We start from the raw sequence: 12,441 nt of genomic DNA on the forward strand, positions 1-12,441 counted from the left end.
TCACCAAAACATCATAAAAACTAGACTCATCAAACTCCCCCAAACTTAACCTTTACTCGCCCTCGAGTAAAGACCAAGTTACACTAACAAAAAGAAACAAACACAAAAACGAACAAGCGAAACCATCATTACCATCTACACTGCTTTGCCAACACTCATGAAACCTCAATTGCAATATTTATAACCAGAATTTCAGCTCAATTGCCTTAAAGTCCAACTTATACAATTCAATTAGGGAAATCAATAATATATCATGAAAATGACTACAACACTTGCATTCTATCATATATGCTCAACTCATTCCAGACAATTCCACAAACCAAATCTACAATATGCTTGCATTACTCGACCTTCTCCACTAATGTCAACAACACATGTTTTGAAATCAACAGGACTTTCACAGGTTATAGTGTTAGGCTTAGGTAAGGGTAGATGAAATTCTCATTTAAGCTCAATCGTTACCATAAGCATAAAACCTTAAAACCAACCAAATTTTTCTTTACCACACCAAAAATCACCCTTTTATACAATTAGAGAGAGAGATGACAACACTTTTCATTATTTTCTTCTTTTCTTTTTCTAGACTTATCACTTTTTTTTTTTTTTTTTCAAATCACACTCCCCCAAACTTATTATTTTCTATATATATATATATGATCAAGGAGTGTGACAAAGTGATATTATTCTCTTCTTTTTTTTTCTCAAAGACTTCTCTCTCTCTTCTTTTTGTACAATCATACTGTATTCCAATCATAACAACCTCTTACTATTTTTCCTTCTTCTTTCCCACAGATTATATGCTTATGATAACAAAAGGAGAGGAAAACAAAAATAAAGAAGTTAAGAAATTTAGGCTCAAGTAATATGATCAAGAACAAAAACCAAGTTCAAGGCTCAAAAAGGGTAACTAAGGATAATTAACTCAAGGTCGGCTTGAAAGGCACAATCGATCCAAAAAGATTGCCTAAATCACTTTTCTAAACACATGTCATCAAGAATTTCGCCTCAAAAGCCAAATAATGCAAGTTCTATTAGATTCAAATTGTCATTCCACCAACCCTAGTCAAACACATATAATACAATCCAAAATGTTGTCTTTTCAAAACATATTAAAAATTTCCCACAGAACTTTTTAAATTCAACTCTAAAACAATTGAACCAAGCACACAGTTGAATTCAATTTCCTTTTCACGAGCAAAGACAAAGCAAGTACAGACAAGAATGATGGTTTAACTTTTACACTACAGAAAACTAAACTAAACTAAACAACACAGAAAACAAAAATAAAACAAAATAAGCTCCCCCCCAAACTTAAGACGCACATTGTCCCCAATGTGATAAAGAAAAAGAACAAGGGAAGAGAACTTACCTGACGCCACATCAGTATGGCGGTGGAGGTGGTGGAGGTAGTGGGGGCTTGAGGTGGTGGCCACCCTTTGCATCCTTAAAAGCCATTGTGCCATACGGAGAGAATTCCTTTCCACTGTTGAGAATATTGAAATTATCCCCAATGTCATCGAAACCTTCAAACTTGCCACACAATAATCTTTTCATACGATGTCGAACTGTTCGAAATCGTTCTTTGGCCTTCTTCCTCTTCATACCAATTGAATCTTGACCATCATTCACCACATCAACTCTACAACAAGTAGGAATTGCAGTTGCTGCAAAAACATTAAAACTTATTTCCTCATTTTGGACTCGCAACCTTAACTCCCCCTTTTGTACGTCAATTAAAGCTCGTCCTGTGGCTAAGAATGGTCTTCCAAGAATGATTGGGACATTGGCATCCTCCTCCATATCAAGTACAATGAAGTCTGCTGGGAAAATGAACTTGTCCACTTTCACAAGAACATCCTCAATAATACCTCGTGGATGTGTTAACGATCGGTCTGCGAGCTGTAAAGTGACAGTTGTTGGTTTTGCCTCCCCCAAACCAAGTCTTTTAAACACAGATAAGGGCATCAGATTTATACTTGCCCCCAGATCACATAAGGCGTGCTTGCATTCAAACTTGCCAATGGTGCAAGGTATGGTGAAACTCCCCGGATCTCTCAGCTTCTGAGGAAGCTTCCTTTGCAAAATGGCGCTGCACTCTTCAGTGAGTGCCACCGTCTCATAGTCCTCCATCTTCCTCTTCTTGGACAGTATTTCCTTCATAAACTTCACATAACTTGGCATTTGTTCAAGTGCCTCGGCAAAAGGTATGTTAATGTGAAGCTTTCGAAAAATATCTAGAAATTTCGAAAATTGTTTGTCAAGAGTCTTCTTTTGAAGTCGCTGAGGGTATGGAATCTTGATGTGGTGCTCATAACTCACTGGTGACTGATTCTTCTCAAGGTCTTCAATAACCTCTTTTTCTACCTTACCCTCATTCTCAGCTTCAACCTTTGGTGCAGGTGTAAACTTCTTGACTGGCTCTTCCAACTTCTTCCCACTCCTCAAAGAGATTGCATTGCACTGCTCTTTAGGATTCACCTCTGTATTACTTGGCAAATTTCCTTGAGGCCTATTTTGTAACATATTTGCCAATTGACCAACTTGCATCTCAAGATTCCTGATGGAAGAGCGAGTTTCTGTCATAAACTGTGTTTGAGTGTTGGTGAGGGTCAACAATGCAGCTTGTAATTCATTAGGCCTTTCAGGTGGAGCTTGATTCATTGACTGTTGAGTCCTAGGCTGTTGTGAGGAAGAGGCTTGATGCATAGGTGACTGAGGCATATTATTATGAAATTGGCCCTGAAACTGAGGTTGCTGGCCCTGATTATTCCTCCAAGAAAAATTAGGATGATTTCGCCACCCTGGATTGTAAGTATTGGCGAATGGATTATTTACTGGCCTTTGAAAGTTTTCCACCGCTTGAACCTGAGCTTGATCCATCGGAATGTTATTATTCATACAGATAGGGCACTGATCAACAGAATGAACACCACCACACATTTCACACCTCACTGCCATCTGAACTGCATTAGCAGATACACTGCTCTGTTGTAACTGCTTTGTTAGAGAGGCTACTTGCGCTGTTAAAGCAGTAATTGCATCTAGCTCATGCACCCCAGCTACCTTTCTAGCTCCTGATGATCTTTCCTCTGACCACTGATGGTTGTTTGTAGCCATGTCCTCCAACAGCTCATAAGCACCAGTTGCGCTCTTGCTCATAAAAGTGCCACCTGCTGCAGCATCAATAATGGTTCTGGTTGTTGGACATAAACCATTGTAGAAATTCTGTACTAGCATCCACTGTTCAATGCCATGATGAGGACATCTTCTCAGGAGTTCCTTAAACCGTTCCCAAGCTTCATACAGTGACTCCCCGTCATTCTGGCAAAAGTTATTTATCTCTCCCCTCAGTTTAGCAGCCTTTGACGGAGGGAAGAATTTGGATAAAAATTTCTGAGCCAGATCTTGCCAAGTGACAATGGAGTTTGGCTGCAGAGAATTCAGCCAACTCTTAGCTCTGTCCCTTAGAGAAAATGGGAAGAGCCTAAGCTTGATTGCGTCATCACTCACCCCATTATATTTGAAGGTTCCACACAACTCCAGAAAGTTGGACAAATGGGTGTGAGGATCTTCAGAGGGCAACCCATTGAATTGCACAGAGGACTGCACCATTTGTAAAATAGCAGGCTTTATTTCGAAGTTGTTGGCCTCTACAGTTGGTGGGCATATACTATTTTGTACTCCCGTCAGAGTGGGTAGCACATAATCTCTCAGACTCCTCTCAGCGTTGGTCTGAGCCTGAACCCCTTGGACAACTCCTAGATTTAGACCATTCCTGCCATCCCCATCATTCTGTGCCATCTTCACAGAATTCTGGGTCTCTCTCTTATTCTTTCTGATTTGATTGCAAGACTTTTCGATCTCGGGATTCAGAGGAACAAGTGTGGATTTTCCTTGTCTGCCACGCATATACCAAAATTCACCTAAGATAGACAAATTAAGCAACTAAACAGATTAGAAACGAGAGAAATTAAAATCAAATTAGAATAAAAATTAATTAGACTGATATTGATAATTTTCAGTCCCCGGCAACGGCGCCAAAAACTTGTTGCGATAATTTTTGCTATGCAAGTGCACACAGTCGCGAACTTGTAATACAATGGTAAAACCAAGTATCGTCCTCAAGGACTGAATTATCAATTACCAGTCAATTAATCTCTTGTTCTATTTGATGAATTAAAACTTCTTGATTTTTGTAAAATACAGCAAAAGAACCGATAAAGTGGAGAAATAATAATCGACAATTAAATAGCATAATAACTAATAGTAAAAACTCTTAATTCAATCACTGAGAAACAATTAGGATATTCAATCTCATCAACTATCCTTCCTATTATTCCCTAATGCCAAGTATGAATTCTTCTTATTTTCACCTAATTCAATTAACAAGTTGAGACAGCAGCCTATAATCATTCTATGAATTATAAACTCAACCTAGGTGACAATTTCCTATATTTCTATGGTAAATTGAACCACAAAGGTAGCATTAAATTCCACAACTTAATAACAGTTACACAATTAATTCAGATACTTTCGTTCTAAATTAGAATTATGTCCAATATAACCACAGCATAATTAAATCTCACTTCTCAGATTTTGACTTAAAAACATATATATATATGACTAAAGATGGCCAATCAATAATCAATCTATAAGAACAGGTTATAAGGAATTGAAGAAGATTGAAGAAGATGAAATTAAAATTGCATTAGGTCATAATAGAAATTCAAGTGATTCAATTGAACATCCTAAACAGAAAATTAGTTCATAGTCATAGTGCTAATCACAACAGAATTTAAAGATAACATCAAAAAGAAAAACATGTAAAAATACTCTAAGCTTGAGCCTTCAACACCAGAACTCCTCCCTTCGTCCGTACCTCCTTCTCTCTTCTTTTTCGTCCTTTAAAACCTAGGATTTTTAGATTTTAGAGAGGCGGGCCGCGACTCTACATACACTATGCCGCGGCCCGTGTCAAAATTTCTGGGCAGACTATCCTTTCAATGCCGCGGCTCTCTGAAACCATGCCGCGGCCCGCATCGTTGTTTTCTGGGCAGAGTGCCCATCCATGCCGCGGCCCTATCTAGCCATGCCGCGGCCCGAAGTTGTCCTCAAAAAAACATGCTTCTGTTTCTCCCCCTAGCCGCGGCCCTACTTTGATCATGCCGTGGCTCTTAAGGAATTCTTCAATTCTTCAAGTTTTCATCCCAAAATTTCACCAACACTTCCAAATGGTATTGAGAACCATTCTTGATCAAAATATGATGAAAAACTCGATTATTTCTTCCCTTTCTTTGGCATTTCCTTCCACATGCTCAATTCTTCCTAATATTCACAAAAACAACCAAACAAAGCGTAAACCCGCGCTAAAACAAGGAAAAACAAAATAAAAGACTACTAAAAACATCACCAAAACATCATAAAAACTAGACTCATCAGAGTTACAACTTCATAGTTGATACTGACACCTTTGCCAATTCTGACTAATTAGTCAGTACCATGCACAAGTGAGCAAGATTTGCTGAGCATTCAATAATCAATCCATGTCCGCATTTACACATTCAACATGCCTCATGAACAACCATGCATGTCACATATAGGGTGCAGTTCTCTTACCTCTGGTTCGAGCGAGAAATAAAACAAGAATGACTCCTGAGAACGATCGACCTTTTGATTCCTTAGCGGATACCTAATCATAACCAATTATAACCTCCATTAATGAAAATCAACAATGAAAGGGTCTTAACCTAAACCCCACTCTCGGGACCTCGAAACATGCCCACACGGTGAGTAGATTCGATCCCAGACCTTAAGGATTGAAACCTCAAGCCAAAATCCCTTAAAAACACTCAAAACGAGATTCTGGAGGAACATAGTAGCGCTACAGTGCTGCTCAATAGTGCCCCAGCGTTATACTCAGAACCCCAAATCGCCTAACAAAATCCTGTGTAGCTCTATAGCGCCCTCTGATGGGCGTTGTAGCACTACCCCCAGCCAGATACTCCCCTGAAATCTCTTCCATCGACTCCTTCAATTCCAACTCGATTCCAATACTTCCAAACCCCATTTTTTATGCCAAATGAACCCAAAAACCATCCTCACATACCCCAAGCATCACAACCACAAGAACCTTTGCCAAAACTTCCAACAAAACCAATCATCCAACCTAGAAATCTCAACTGAAAACCACAACTATAACAGAGCAAACCAGGGATTTTAATGGCTAGAAACTTACCTCAAGCTCAGATTATGATGTTCTTCAATGGTGGAACACACTCCCAAGCTCTCAAGACTTACTTCCCAAGCTTGAATCCTCAAGTTAGGCTTAAAAATCCAAAGAAAACAGGAAGAAAATAGGTATGGGAGAAGCTTTTGAAGTTACTTTGTTTTCTCTTGTTTCTACAGCCTTCAATGGCTTATATCTATCCTAAGGGTGAAAAGACCAAAATACCCCTAGGTCAATTAAGGGTTTCTAACAGCTCCCAAGGGAAAAATTGGTATTTCCCACTTATCTCGTTAATCATAATTAACGCTCTCCAATTCCCGCTATTCCCAATATTCTCAAACACCAACAATTCATATCCCGTTACCCTTTAATTCCTGACAACACTCTAATCATTAAAATCACCCCGAGACTCATCCCGAGCCCCGAACTTAAACCTGTTATGACTAGACCGCTAATTAATATTCCAAGATCGTCTCATCCCAAATAGCTCAAACAAACCCACATTATAATGTGGTCTCAACAATATGTCACCGACATGCATACAAATATACAATTACGCCCTCAACGGGCCAAATTACCAAAACACCCCTATAATTGAAATGTGGACCCACATGCATGCATTTAACATCATATTATCAATTAATGGCATAATTAAACAATTATGGCCATCCTGGCCTTCTAATCCAGCCATTAAACCGCATTAGGGATTTCGGGCATTACATCAATCATCCATGGTGGCTAAGAAATAGAGTATTAGGACAAGTTTTGCAACGTGTATAAGCCTTGGTTTGTGTTTTTTTTTGCTCAAAGGATTTGCTCAAAGTGGTGGTCTTGCCTAGGGTTTTGAAGCTTCATCAAAGTTTAAGAACACCATTGTTCTACTTGGGTTTACATGTTCTTTCTCAATCTTTTTTAAGTCTCTGTCAATCCAAACTTTGTGTAGATTCTATTTCTTGAGGTTTTGTTATCTCATTCTCCCCCAACAGAGAGACCAATCCAAAAGGGACCCTAGCAAGTATTGCCAATACCACAAGGATATAGGCAACACCATAGTGGAATGTACCCATTTGAAAGTGGAAATTGAAGAAATCATACGTAGAGGGAACCTGAGCAAGTATGTCAGAAGGGAGAACTCAAGGCCAGAGGATAGGCCAGCCTCGCCACGAGCTCAAGAACGAGCGCCAGAGGTGCAGAAGAAAGTAACAACAATCTTCTGGGGTCTAGGATTTGAAGGAGAGTCTAGAAAGGGAAAATATATGTGTGTCAGGGAAGCTAGGAAAAGCCCACCCCTCTGCACCATGAGCTTGGAGCACCGACCCCTAAATAATTTTAAGGGGAAAATGATTTGATAGCATTCATAGAGGAAGATGCACGAGGGGTGCACTTCCCCCACAACGACCCCCTGGTGCTGACCATCCAACTGGCTAATATGAGAGTGCACCAGGTCCTCATGGACAATGGTAGTTCTATAGATATCTTATATCGCTCTGCATTGGAGAAGATGGGCTTGGGCGTCAGAAACTTGAAACCCTATCACAACTCCTCATATGGATTCATTGGGGACATGATACAACCCTTAGGAACGATCGAGTTAGCCTTCACCATCGGGGAGCAACCCAGACAAACCACTGTCATGTCAAACTTCATTGAAGTAGATTGTGTTTCAGCTTTCAATGCGGCATTAGGGAAACTCTCCCTTAGAAAATTGAAAGCGGTGACCTCGATCTATCACGTGTCTATTAGTTTCCCAACTCCTGGGGGAATAGCAAGCATGAAGGGTGAACAAAAGAAAGCAATAGAGTGTTATAATACCTCTCTCCACACGGCTGCCAAGCCATGGGAACCCATGGCGATGGTAATACATTGAGAAGCAAACCCACAAGAATTAGACCCCTGAGTCATCGAGGAGCTCAAAGTCGAACCTGTAGAGGAGTTAGAAGATATTGTTGTGAAGAAAGAACCATTAAGGAAGTTGAAGGTAGGAAGGAACCTTCAAGAAGACATAAAGGAGAGGCTAGTGAAGTTTTCAATAGAAAACCTCAACGTATTCATCTAGAGTCATGAAGAATTGATAGGGATAGATCCCTCTGTCATGTGTCATGACCTGAATATCAACCCCAAGGCAAGGCCCGTGAGACAGAAAAGGCGAGCACTTGATCCAAAGAGATACACAGCCTTAAAAGAGGAAGTCGATAAATTGAAAATGAATGGATTCATCCGCGAGGCATTCTACCTGGTATGGGTATCAAACCCCGTGCTAGTCCCGAAGCCAAATGGGAAATGGTGAAATTGCGTGGATTTCACAAACCTCAACAAGGCATGTCCTAAGGACAGCTTCCCACTCTCGAGGATAGATCAGTTGGTCGATGAAACAGTCGGTCATGAGTTACTTAGCTTCATGGACGCTTATTCAGGGTACAACCAAATACCCATGAATCTGATCGATGAAAAGCATACTTCATTCATAACAAACAAAGGACGTTATTGCTATAAGGTGATTCCCTTTGGACTGAAGAATGTGGGCGCCACCTACCAAAGGTTAGTGAACAGAATGTTTGCTAATCAAATAGGAAGGAATATGGAAGTATATGTGGATGACATGTTGGTGAAAACCAAGAAGGCTAAGGAACTCACCTGAGACATTGGTGAGATGTTCAACATACTCCGAAGATATATGATGAAGTTGAACCCACTCAAGTGCACCTTCCGAAGCTCATTAGGAAAATTTAGGGTTTCATGGTTAACTCCAGGGGCATTGAGGCCAACCCTGAAAAAATTAGAGCCCTAGTAGAGATGAGTCCCCCCAAGAACAAAAAGGATGTAACGTCCCAAATTTTCTAATAAGGTTTAGTTCCTTGATTAGCGTGTCGGGAGGGCATAAATGGATTTATATGTGAATTTAATTGAATATATGTGTGATTATGTGAAATATATGAGTTTTATTATAATATGACTATTTATGCAAGTTTATGTGTATTAAATATGATTGTAGGCCCGTTTTGATGAAAAATGGCATTTTTGTAAATTTGACCCCTTGAGCATATAATTGTAAATATATTTGCTTTGTGAGTGGGACCACATTATTATGTGGATATATTTTAGATGTGTGGCACGAGGTGTTCCTAGTGAGCAATTTGGCATAAAAATCACGTCGGGGACTAATACCCGGCTCGGGGTGAGTGTAGGGGTATTTTAGTAATTTAGTGAATTACCGAGGATATTAGAGTATGAGTTATAATTGGGGAAAATATTAGTGTTTGGAGGATTAGTGGGATTAATTGGGAATTTTAAACGAAATTTGAGGTTTAGCGTGGAAATGGTGGCAAAAGACGATTTTGCCCTTGAGGACATTAAAGAGTAAGGATTTAGGCTAGGGGCATTTTGGTCATTTCAGGCCCATGGATTGATTTAGTAAGTTAGGAGCCTTCAACATTAGGTAAATCAGGAAAGAAAGAAAAAAAATGTTCTCTCCCTCTTGCTTTCTTTCTCTCACTCTACTTTGCTGAAAGAAGAAGAATATTATTGAAGAAATGATTTTAGAGGCAACCCTTAGTGGAATTGAAAGCTGTTTTGAGGATTAGAAGCTGCCAAGTTCTTGGGAATCTAGTGAGGAGTTCAAATTTTAAGAGGTAAGAAGTTGTGTTTTATTCCTTTTTAGGTATTCTTAAGGTGTTTAGTCAATTTCTGGCTTTTGAGGTTTTGTTGGGTTTTGGATCATTTTAATGTTTTTTATAAGGTTATGAGGGGTTGTATTGATGATCTGTAGTTGGGTTTAGGCTCGTAAATGGTTGAAATTGTGTTTGGGATTGGTTTTGTGAGTTTTGGGTCGGTTTGCGATTTCTAGAATCGTAGAATTTCTAGGTTCGCGGGGTTGTGCTGCGACGCTATTCTTGGAGTGTCGTGGTCCGCTTGAACTCATAGGCTAGGGCGGTCCTCTGAATCGCCTTGGCGCCGCGAAACTAATTGGGAAAAGTTATCCAAGAGGGTTTTTGAATACGGGAGATCAAACCTAAGGGATCGTGAAGGATTCTACTACCAAGTTTAGTAGAATTCGTGGTCCCAGAGGCTAGGAATCAACCTTGAAGGTGTTAATTGGTTTAGTTCTTGATGATTTTCCGTTAATATGTTGTGACTAGATTACTGAAAGGCTCAAGATCAGGATCGTACTTGAGGTCGTATCATCATTCGCACGAAACTTTAGTTAAGAAAATTGCACCCTTGTTGAAACTATGGCTTCAACCCCCTATGATTGAATTGGTTATGACTCTGTCTTAAACTGCTGTTGAGTGTGAATAACTGTGCTTTACATAGTTGAGTTATGTATCCATTGTATGTTTATTCATATCTAGAAGTGCAGTAAGCACTGGTACGACCCTATGGCCACTTGAAAAGAGACTAAAGCGTGAGTTACGCCTGTCCAGCTCTATATATGTCTAAACGAAACAAGTGTGGTGTGCACTTGGGTGGCCCTATGGCCGCGTGAATAAATTGTAATTTGTTGATTTTTTGTATGCGTGATTGAGTTTTCTTGTTGGGCCTTGGCTCACGGGTGCTACGTGGTATAGGTAAGGGCAAGGGGAAGCTGGACCAACAATGAGTTGGAGAGCTTTGGGGGTGGCGTGTACATAGGCAGCCTTCTTGACCGACACGGTCAAGACTTCTTTTGGAAAGCTAGGGTTTAGTGGTTTTTCTGCTTAAGATGACTGCTATGTACTTCATATATTTTTCTTTGTAATAACTCTTAAACTCCTCATTTTTCATTGGCATCCCATGTATATATACTAAATATTTTAATGAAAAGTAGCAAATGTTCAACCAAAAACTTTATACCAAATTTTAACAAACCTTAACTACACGTTTAGTCCAAATGACTCGCTTAACGAGTTAAGCACAATTTTAAATACACTTTGTAACAGTCTTGGTTTATTAGGGCGTTACAAAGGAGGTGCAATGTCTAACGGGTTGGGTAGTAGCACTTTACAGGTTCATTTTGAGGTCAACAGAGAAGTTCCTCCCCTTCTTCGACATCCTAAAAGGGAGCAAAAAGTTCGCTTGGGAAGAAGAATGTGAGGAGGCCTTCGCCAAGTTGAAGGAGCACCTTGGGAAACCACCCATACTAGCCAAACCCGAAAAGGGTGAGAGGCTATACTTGTATTTAGCTGTATCTGAGCATGCCATAAGTGTTGTCGTAGTCAAAGGAGAGAAGAAGCACCAACAACCCGTATACTACATCAGCAAATGTTTAGTAGAGGCGGAAAACTGATACCCATAGATAGAGAAATTGGCATACGTCCTAGTGATAGGCTCGAGAAAGTTGAGGCCCTATTTCCACGCCCACGCCATTGAACAACCCTTTGAGGTAGGTCTTTCACAAACCCGAGACCTCAAGAAGATTGCTATAGTAGTCGATTGAGCTAAGTCAGTTTGACATCACATATACCCCAAAGGTTTCCATTAATGGGTAGGTGCTTGCAGACTTCATAGTTGAGTTCACATATCAGCCCAATGAAGAAAAGAAGATAGGAGAAAATGGACCAGTTCACAAGGAAGAAGAAGGAAAGCTCGAGGAATGGAGCCTCCATGTAGATGGGGCATCCAACGAAGGAAGGGTTGGGGCTAGTATGGTGATGACTAGATGTGGGGGACACAACATGTATTGTGTGATAAGGTTTTGGTTACTTCTGGCTAGCTTGCGGTTAGCCAAGGAACAAAAGGTAATACATTTACACATTTTTAGTGACTAACAATTGGTGGTGTTTCAGGTAAAATGTGAGTATGAAGTGAGGGGCCCCAAGATGGCGACATACCTGATAAAGGTAAAAGGCTATTTGGACCGTTTAAAGGGATATACCATAGAGAAAATCCCAAGGTAAAAGAATAACAATGTCGATGTCCTGACAAAACTCGCCTCTACCAAGGATGGAGATATGCTCGAGTTCGTCCCCGTGGAATACTTGTCTAAGCTAAATATTTTCGAAGAGGATATTCGCATGGTCGACACCTCAGGAGAGTCGTGGGCCGAACAATTTGTAAGATACCTGAAGGATGGGACATTGCCAATAGACAAAAAAGATTCTCGAAGATTAGCATACAAAGCTGGCCGATAAACCTTAGTACATGGAGTCTTGTACAATAGGGGATTCTCTATCCTGCTCCTACGTTGGATTAGCGATGAGGAAGACATGAAGGTTCTATATGAGATACATGAAGGCGAG

The 12,441-nt window shown here is 40.1% G+C and overlaps 1 non-coding gene across 1 annotated transcript; it reads left to right on the forward strand.

Annotated features, from left to right (window-relative positions):
- Positions 1-3,247: 3,247 nt before the first annotated feature.
- LOC133802749 (small nucleolar RNA R71) lies at positions 3,248-3,354 on the forward strand. Its single transcript, XR_009877497.1, has one exon. It is a non-coding gene; the product is annotated as a small nucleolar RNA R71 (small nucleolar RNA).
- The last annotated feature ends 9,087 nt before the right edge of the window (positions 3,355-12,441 follow it).

Source organism: Humulus lupulus, chromosome 9, assembly GCF_963169125.1.
Source record: "Humulus lupulus chromosome 9, drHumLupu1.1, whole genome shotgun sequence".
Lineage (NCBI taxonomy): Eukaryota > Viridiplantae > Streptophyta > Magnoliopsida > Rosales > Cannabaceae > Humulus > Humulus lupulus.